Raw genomic sequence first — 9,402 nt, 5'->3', positions numbered from 1 at the left:
CTTTTTCTGTTATTTAGTTTTGTCGTTTCTTGGTGGTTATTAAAACAAGCCTTTCTGCTATTCATCAACCGAGCATTGTGTCTATTCATACAGCTCTAGGTTTAAAAACCTGCTTTCTAAGTGCAGCAATTCCTCAATCTTGTTTTCCACAAGCAGGGAAACAAGGTTTCTGCCAGGCCTGTAACATGACAGCTACAATTCCAGAATGAAGAAACCGGTGGTTTGGTAGCAGTAATGAGAGGAAAATGAGAATCAAAGTATTTCCCTGAGTGCTCTGCTGTGCTCACAGTCTTGAATGAGAGCAATGGGGAAACCAGCTGAGATCTGCCCAAATCTGGCTGTTATGATACCCCTTGTTGGAACGTGATCATTTTCCTTCAACTTAGATGCAAGTGGGTAGAAGCTGGATATTCACAGGATGTCACAGCTGTCTCTTCTGTCTGACTATGGGCAGTATCATCTCTTTTGTGCCTGGGTACCTCATTCCTCAGAGCATAACCAGATGATGAGGTTTCCTCTCAATGGAGGTGGGAGAAAGATATTGGCAGGATGCACAGTTGGCTTTAATGAAGCAACTTTTGCTAAAGCCTGGTACAGAAACTGGTCAGATGGTATTCTGCGGGGGTAGACAGAAAGGGAAATCTTGGAGTAATTTTAAACCACTTCCCATTTTTTTTTGCTTCAGATGCTGAAAACACTATGGCTAATGGGCACCATTGTTTCCCTTCTTTCCCGTCTAGCCAAAAAATAATTTGTTTTTTTGTGTTTGTTTTTTGTTTTCCCCATGGTACAGGCAGAGGCAACTCAACAAAGTGCCTTTTGTGTGTATGCTGGGGAGAGGTGTTAAGGGAACCGATTCTGGGCCAGTCTCTTGGACTATTAGACATTTGTCTCCAGGAGAAAAGAAAGAGGGAATGGTGACAGTTTCTCAGGTGAGTCCCACTCAGTCCAGCAGGCAGCAGAGATCAGAGCACTTTAGGTGCCTTGAGTGAAAGACAAGACAAGCAACTTCAACAACTGAACAGGATTTGAGATCTCAGGCACTATAGTATCTACACACCACTTTCTCCTGGCTACCACAGTGCTGCAAGTTCCCTTCACCCTCCCGGGTCCTTCTCAGCCTTTTCTGAATGCTGAATGTGCCACCATCACAGCAGCAGAGGCATTACTACAGGTCAGTGATAGAAAGTTCATTGGGAAACGGTAACAACAATAGTCAACCTGAATATCCTAGACACACTCTGGAGCTGTTTTGGGGGAATGTAAAGGAAAGGGCCTAAAGACAGGAGCTAATGAAACAGTGGAGCTCTTTATGCTGTTTCCAGTGAAGGTTTCCACCTTCCACTTTCATATGCTTTATGTCCAGTGAAGGTTTCCACTGTCATAACAATGCTCAAAGCAAAATCTCCAATTGTACCTTGAGGGGACAGCTGAAAGAATTCAGGACACAGGATATTTTACTCCCTTAAAGTGACCAAATTGCTGTTTAAAAACATAAAGGGTCCCTTAATGGAATAACAGAGAAGAGACTTGGATGAGGGGGTAAAAAGCACCCTATTCAAATTTGCTGATGACACTAAGATGTGGGGGGATGTGAGCACGCTAGAAAGGAGGAATAGGCTGCAATCGGACCTAGACAGGTTACAGGGGTGGGTGGATGGGAACAGGATGGGTTTCAACACTGACAAGTGCAAGGTGCTGCACCTGGGGAGGAAGAACCAGCAGCACACCTACAGGCTGGGGAACTCCCTTCTTGTCAGTACAGAGGCAGGAAAGGATCTTGGAGTCATTATTGATGCCAAAATGAACAGGGCCGACAGTGTGGGGACGCGGTCAGGAAGGCCACCCGCACCTTGTCATGTATCCACAGATATATCTTGAGCAGGTCCAAGGAGGTGATCCTCCCCCTCTATGCAACACTGGTCAGGCCGCAGTTGGAGTACTGCATCCAGTTCTGGGCACCGCACTTCAGGAGGGATGTGGACAGCATGGAGAGGGTCCGGAGGAGGGCCACTCACATGATCAGGGGGCAGCAGGGCAGGCCCTACGAGAAGAGGCTACGGGACCTGAACCTGTTCAGCCTCCACAAGAGAAGGCTGAGGGGGGATCTAGTGGCTATTTACAAACTAGTCAGAGGGGGCCAGCAGGCAATGGGGGAGTCCCTGTTCCCCCGAGCACTACCAGGAGTGACTAGAAACAAAGGTCACAAGCTGGCAGAGGGTAGATTCAGGCTAGATATCAGGAGGCGCTACTTCACAGTCAGGGCAGCTAGGATCTGGAACCAACTTTCAAGTGAAGTGGTGCTGGCTCCTACCCTGGGGGTCTTTAAGAGGAGGTTAGACGAACACCTTGCTGGGGTCGTTTGACCGCAGTACTTTTTCCTGCCTTGGCAGGGGGTCGGACTTGATGATCTGCTTAGGTCCCTTCTAACCCTACCAGCTATGAAACTATGAATTCTACCTGAATCCTACTTTTTCAGAGTAAAAGTGGAGACGTACATTAAAAGTGACAAAAACTTTACATTATGTATGTGTGCTTGTGCATGTTTCTGAATACTTGCACAGACATATAGATACCTTCTATTTATTTTTCTTTTCTTTTTATTATACATCAATTAAGCTTGTGGTTTACCAAAGTGGAACTATTGCACACAGTGATGGACACATCTCCCAGCAAGAGCCGCTTTCAGTTCTCTCCAGATTTGATAACTGTAAGGATTGTAAGGCGCGTGATCTTTTCCAGCAAAGCAATGCAAATACTTGTATTTCCAAGCATTGCCACTAGAGGGGCATAGCACTCTCTCTGTAGTACAGGCCAGTGCTTTTCAACCTTTTCTCATTTGTGGGACACTGGAAATTTCAAATGCAAGGCGGACCCCTTTGCATTGGAAGTGTGGGTATTCACATACTTCTGATTGATCATAATAATCTTTTGTGGACCCCTTAGACATAGTCTGTGGGACCCCCAGGTATCCACGGACCACAGGTTGAAAACCACTGCTGTAAGCTAATGGCTTTTTTCTAGATTTAAGGGAAGCCTGGTAGAGTCAAGGGCCCCCTTACAAAATGCCAGCTCTTAGCTTTCACTCATCTTTTCACGATGGAAAAATAATAGAGCATTGCTGCTATTCCAAACAACTCAGAAAGAGCAAAACAGGTCAGAGTGCTTTTGAAACTAAGGATTCCTGTTTGAAATCTCTGTATTTAGCTTGTGAGTCACATTTCCACATCTAACAGTGCTAATATCATTCAGCTCTCCATGACACCCCTGAGAGGATTGCAAGGCACCCTGATTGACAACCACTGTTATATGCTTATGCGGCTGCCTTGCTCCACAGCAAAGTTTTGTTCTTAGTAATAATGACTTGACTGTAGGGTGGCAGACAAGGTTCTTTGGGTAAATCCAATATCTTTTATTAGACCATCTCAAATAGCTGGAAAAAATGAATGTAGATTTGTATTTATTTTTAACCGAAATATATCAGCTCTCTTCATTTCAATGCAAATTTGAAAAAAAAAATGTCCTTGGTCCCAGTTTCAACCAACAGCTTGGGAAATGTTGACTTCTACACGTGCTTTGATCATGCTTTCTCTTCATTAATTGTCTATCAGGAAGAATCAAGCTCGAGCACTTCCTAAGACAATCGTCCTGACAACATGCAGGTGGAATGATGGGTAATCAGATACATGGGACACACAGCCCAACATGTATTTATAACTGAATTTAAATCCACCAGTGTAACTGGACACCTTTTATTTCCCCAAGTCCTCCCTGAACAGGCCCAACTCATGTGGGGAACTGAGAAGGATCCAGTCCATTTTGAAAACATATTTTCCTTGGAAAATAGAAACTACAAAGGACAAGTGGAGTCTGCCAGCCACGCAGCCAGCAGGGGTGAGCACTCTTTGTTTTACAGCCCATTGGGCTGGTATTTCCCAGGTGACATCCTGTCACACGGACTCCTCAGGGTGGATTGAATTTTGACGTGATGAAGGTGCATCGGGGAGAAATTGGACTTAACCTTTTCACAGATCCTTGAACCAGCTCCTGAGAATCGTGCAATTCTCATTCCTTAGTTGCTCATTGAAATCATAGCAACACTTTCAATTTAATGAAAGCTTTAGGAAGACATAAAAAAATTCCCCCAAAACAAAACACTGTCTCACCGCTAACTAATTGTGCCAAAATGACTATGTCTAATGTTGACATGGATGGATCAGGAAGCTATTCACTTCATATGATCATTGTGGCAGTGTTGGGATGATGTTCTAGCCCTGACAGTCCAGGAACGTGTGAGAGGCAAGGGTTTGGGGGAGGAGGGGGAATGTTTTGATGGGCCCAACTATACAGTAGCTGGGAGACACAAGTTTTTTGGGCACCATGTCCTCACATTGGAGGAAGGTTCAGAGCTACCACTTCCTCTATTTGGGTACACGGAGCCAGGGGGAGCTAGGATGAGCTGGTCCCTCAGGGTCCTCCCAACCCCATTCGGGAACAGTGTTCAGTCATCCTTGTGTAGGGAGGAAAAGGGCAACCTGGGGGAGGCGAGGAGAGACCCATGATGACAGTGCTACACAGGGATGGAGAATGGGGCAGGCACCTTTCTCCACCCAGGGGTGCCAGCTCAGATGTGCCATAGGGCAGGCACTGGCTGCCTCTGGGGGAAAACTGGAAGGATGGGGTAAGGCCATGTGTCACAGAGCACGGAGGTGCCCTGCTCGCATAGAGGGGAAAACTTCTAGGGAGGAAGCCCTAGCAGGGAATAAGGAGCCCAGCTGTGGGTTGCCAGGGCAACCAGAGAAGGTCAGCTGACCCTAAGGGGCAGGGCCTGCCTCTTATAAAGCCCAGGAGCTGAGGCCAGAGGCAGTTCCCTGCCAGCAGCCAGAGAGAAAGGAGCTCTCTGAGCAAAGGTGTGAGAACCACAGATACAGCCCATGCTGCGTAAAGGATGGCAGCTCTGGGACGTGTGAGCAATGTGGTTTCAGCTGGGTGGCTTTAAGTTAAGTTATAGCCTAGGGGCTTGTGTTTTGCGTTGTTGTTGTTGTTTGTCGCCGGTGGTTTGGGTGAGGCTATCAGGGGATGGAGGAGGCCTCATAGGGGACTCACAGTGGAGTGTGAGGACCCCAGTGCCAGTGAGGGCACAGCATTTGCAGTGCATAGACCCCAGCCCCAGAGAGGGGCAGTTGACCAGCCCCGGGAAGGGGGCATTACTGAGAAGCCCCAGTGAGGGCATGGTGAGCCCGAGGGGGCAACGTGCGAAAGCCCCAGAGAGAGAGGGTGGCCTGACAGAGAAAGCCCCGAGAGAGGGCAGAGCACCCTGAGAGAGGGAAGAAAGCCCCAGAGAAGGGGGCAGCTACAGAGAAACCCCAGTGCGGGCGTGGTGAGCCCCGGAATGGGGGCAGCACTGCTGGGGGGCCCCGGAGAGGGGGCAGGTGACAGAGAAGGCCCTGAGAGAGGGTGGAGCGCCCTGAGAGGGGGCAAAAGCCCCAGAAAAGGGGGAAGTTACAGAGAAGCCCCAGTGCGGGCGTGGTGAGCCCCGGAGAGGGGGCAGCACTACTGGGGAAGGCCCAGAGAGAGCAAAAAGGGGGCCAGTGCGTAGATTGAGACATAACATCTGTTCCATCGGCGAGGTGTGGAGGGCGGTGTAGGAACAGAGCCGCAGATAGCACCCCCTGGCAGCGGGGCAGTACAAGGGCAGCCTCCCACTATTTAACAACAATTAATCAATTAATAACAAGGCGTGGCAGACGAGTAGGCAGGCGGTTGCCCCAAGAACAGGTGTGCGGGCCCCGTTTAGGTTGGCCCAGATCGTGTACCTGTCACACCATGCCCTGTCCCGGGCATATGGGTGCAGCAGCTCCCTTGTCTCTACATCCAGTACCCCCTTTTCCTCCCTGCCTGACACTGGGTTCAGGTGTTTCAGTTCTGACATTTCTGCTGTTGGACCAACCTGCTGGGAATCAGCGACTTGTCATGGGACAAACCACTGGGAATCAGGCTTTCCACCCTCTTCTGCCCAAGGGGGACCATGTCAGGGAGAGGTGCGCTGGATCTTTGGTGAAGTGCCTGAAGACTGGAAGAAGGCCAATCTGTTGCCTATCTTTAAGAAAGGGAGGAAAGTGGATCTAGCAAACTACAGGCCCATCAGCCTGACCTCAATCTTTTCCAAGACCTTCCCTGGGATAATCAGAGAGGCCATCCTTAACAGACTCGCTGACGGCAACATCCTGAGAGATAGCCAGCATGGGTTTGTTGTGGGTAGGTCTTGCTTGACCAATCTCATTTCCTTTTACAACCAGCTGACTTATCACTTGGACAAGGGAGAGGAGATTGATGTCATATATCTTGACTTCAAAAAAGCCTTCGATCTGGTATCCCATGATCACCTCTTGGCAAAACTGGCGATCTGTGGCCTTGGCCTCACCATGATCCACTGGCTGGGGAATTGGCTCCATGGTCGGACCCGGAGGGTGGTGGTTGATGGAAGTCAATCATCGTGGTGTGCTGTGACCAGTGGGGTCCCTCAAGGCTCTATCCTAGGGCCTATACTATTTAACATCTTCATCAATGATGTAGACATTGGAGTCAGAAGCGGACTGACCAAGTTCGCCAATGACACCAAACTTTGGGGTAAAGCATCCACACCTGAGGACAGGAGGGTGATCCAAGTAGACCTTGACAGGCTCAGGAAATGGGTGTATGAGTACCTGATGGTGTTTAACACTGAAAAATGCAAGGTTCTCCACCTTGGGAGGAAAAACCCACAGCATGCTTACGGGCTTGGCAGTGCTATGCTGGCTAGCACTATGGACAAAAGGGACTTGAGGGTCATGACTGACCACAAGATGAACATGAGCCTTCAATGTGATGCTGCAGCTAGTAAAGCAAAGCAAAATGCTGGCTTGCATCCATAGATACTTCTCAAGCAAATCCCAGGACATCACTCTCCCGTTGTACTCGGCCTTGGTGAGGCCGCAGCTGGAGTACTGCATCCAGGTTTGAGCTACACAATTCAAGAAGGATGTGGAGAAGCTTGAGAGAGTGCAGAGGAGAGCCACACACATGATCAGAGGTCAGGAAAACAGACCTTATGATGACAGGCTGAGAGCTATGGGGCTCTTCAGCCTGGAAAAGCACAGGCTCAGGGGTGATCTGGTGGCCACCTATCGGTTTATCAGGGTGCTCACCAGGATGTGGGGAAACATCTGTTCACCAGAGCACCCCAAGGGATGACAAGGTCGAATGGTCACAAACTCCTCCATGACCTTTTCAGGCTGGATGTAAGGAAGAATTTCTTCGCTGTCCGAGCCCCCGTGGTTTGGAATAGACTGCCATCGGAGGTGGTTCAAACACCTACTTTGAATGCCTTCAAGAAACATTTGGATGTTTATCTTGCTGGGATCCTATGACCACAGCTGACTTCCTGCCCCTGTGGCAGGGGGCTGGACTCAAAGATCTTCCAAGGTCCCTTCCAGCTCTAATGTCTATGAAACCTATGAAATCCTGCTGTGTGCCACAGCCCATCCAGACAGAGCTGGGGTCCCCTCCTGCTATGGCAGCTCCTTCATCCCAGGGAGTTGGCCTACAGGGTCCAGACCCATGTTGTGCCCGGACCCCTCGGGGAATGATGCTGGCCTGGGAGCCTGAGGGGCTCCTGCATCTCATACCCATGGGAAGCAGCTGATTCCAAGCAGTTTGGTTCCGTGGACAAAATGTTGGATCAGCAAGACCTGAGCTCAGGCAGGAGCCATGGAGAGGGGCCTTAGAGCTACAGAAGGCATGAGCTGTCCCACCAGAAAGCATGGGAAGAGAAAGACCCCTCACCCCATCCCTTCCCTCCTCCCTAAGCCAGCCAGTGCCCACATCATGGGGCTGGGTGGCTGCTGGGATCCTCTGGAGGGGAAAGGCCCCTCCATTGCCCACTTCTGCAATCTGGTCACTGGCGTCTCTCCCACCCACCTCAGGGTTGCCATTCTCCTCCCCTACACAAGGGCCCCAGGGCTCCATTTCAGAATGGAGCCTGGTGGGGCCCTATGGACCCGCTCTTTGCAGCCCCCAGCCAGTATGTGTGTGTTGGGGGTGTTGCTCCGTTCATACAACGATCAAAACAAATGGCATATTGCACCTCGAATGTCCCAAACCTCCCTGTACCTTAGGCTTGCTTCACGTCCTGACCTGGGTGTTCTTGTTCCAGCCTTATCATCCTGGTACTGAAATATTTTGTACCTTGTACCCCCTCCCATCTCTTGCTGGGAATGCACATCTGGCTGGTGAGGAGTTCATGCATCAGTCATGTCTGCTGGTCAGGTCTCCTCTGGACAATGCTGTAGCAACGCCTTTGTGTGAGCAGCATATGTAATCTATATATTGACCAACATAGGTGATTTTGTAGGAGGGCGCATGGGATGGGGGGCATGTGCCCCCCCCCCCCCCCCCCCCCCCCCGGAGATTGGCCACTGCCACTGCTGGCTTCTGTGGACTTATGAGGTGTGGGTGGGTTCAGGCATTTTCAGCCAGCAACTCCGCTGCATGGACTGGCAGGACTTGGTGTAACCTGTGATTCTGCACAGAAAAGGAGGCGAGGAAAGCAGAACCCTGTTTCCCTGCAACTGAGCACATGAGCCATTTCCTTCCAACTCTTTTTCCATTATGCAGAGCTTTCATTGCAAATTAATCTTTCATTATCTAACACAGATGGTGAGGCCTCAGCATCCTGCTTTTGATCTGAACCTTGTTCAACCACGGAGCGCCTCAACTGTAATTAGCCAGGGTCACAAGCCAGGGCTGTTGTGGTCTGTGAGTGCGTACAGCTCAACAGTGATAGCATCTCAATGGATCAACAGTTTCCACACTCAATTACACGTGCTCTTTTCTTCCGCCTCTCTGCCCCAGGCTGGGCCTTCTCTATCTCCCATACTTTCCCTTGCAGCTTCCAGGTCTCGGCTCTGCTGTCTGCACATTTCACCTCCCAACAATGCCACTGGCCTCCCCACAAGTCTGCTGCTCCCTCCAGAGCATCCACAGCCCCTCCAGCCCCAACCCTCACCTTCCTGGCACATTCCTGTGTGGCACCATGGTTCTGCTGGGTCCCTCTTGCACCTTCCATGTTTCCCCAGCAGGCAGGGCTGGGCCTGTCTTCATGACAGCTTTGTGAACACCCAGCAGCTCAGCCTGATCCCAGCCTCCATGATCTGCACCCACAGCCCCCAGTCTGGCCTCCTGGCCCCTCCACTTCTAGCCCCAGAACCTCCCTGACCCTCTCCAGATGACCTCATGACCATAGCATTAGCCTTAGCCATAGCCCCCCATTTCCCAACCACCCTGCCCTGACCCCCAGCTCCCACATTCCCCCCGGAGCTGGAGCAAACCCCTGATATCCTGCCCCCAGCTCCACCTCGCTTC

General features: G+C 50.4%; 1 pseudogene; it reads left to right on the top strand.

Annotated features, from left to right (window-relative positions):
* LOC102386284 overlaps nt 1-9,402 on the top strand; it is a 75,698-nt pseudogene that overhangs the window by 46,541 nt on the left and 19,755 nt on the right.

The sequence above is a fragment of the Alligator sinensis genome, unplaced genomic scaffold (genome assembly GCF_000455745.1).
Source record: "Alligator sinensis unplaced genomic scaffold, ASM45574v1 scaffold1165_1, whole genome shotgun sequence".
In the NCBI taxonomy this organism is placed as follows: Eukaryota; Metazoa; Chordata; order Crocodylia; family Alligatoridae; genus Alligator; species Alligator sinensis.
The sequence above is the reverse complement of the archived record's forward strand: the minus strand, read 5'-3'. Positions and strand labels throughout refer to the sequence as shown.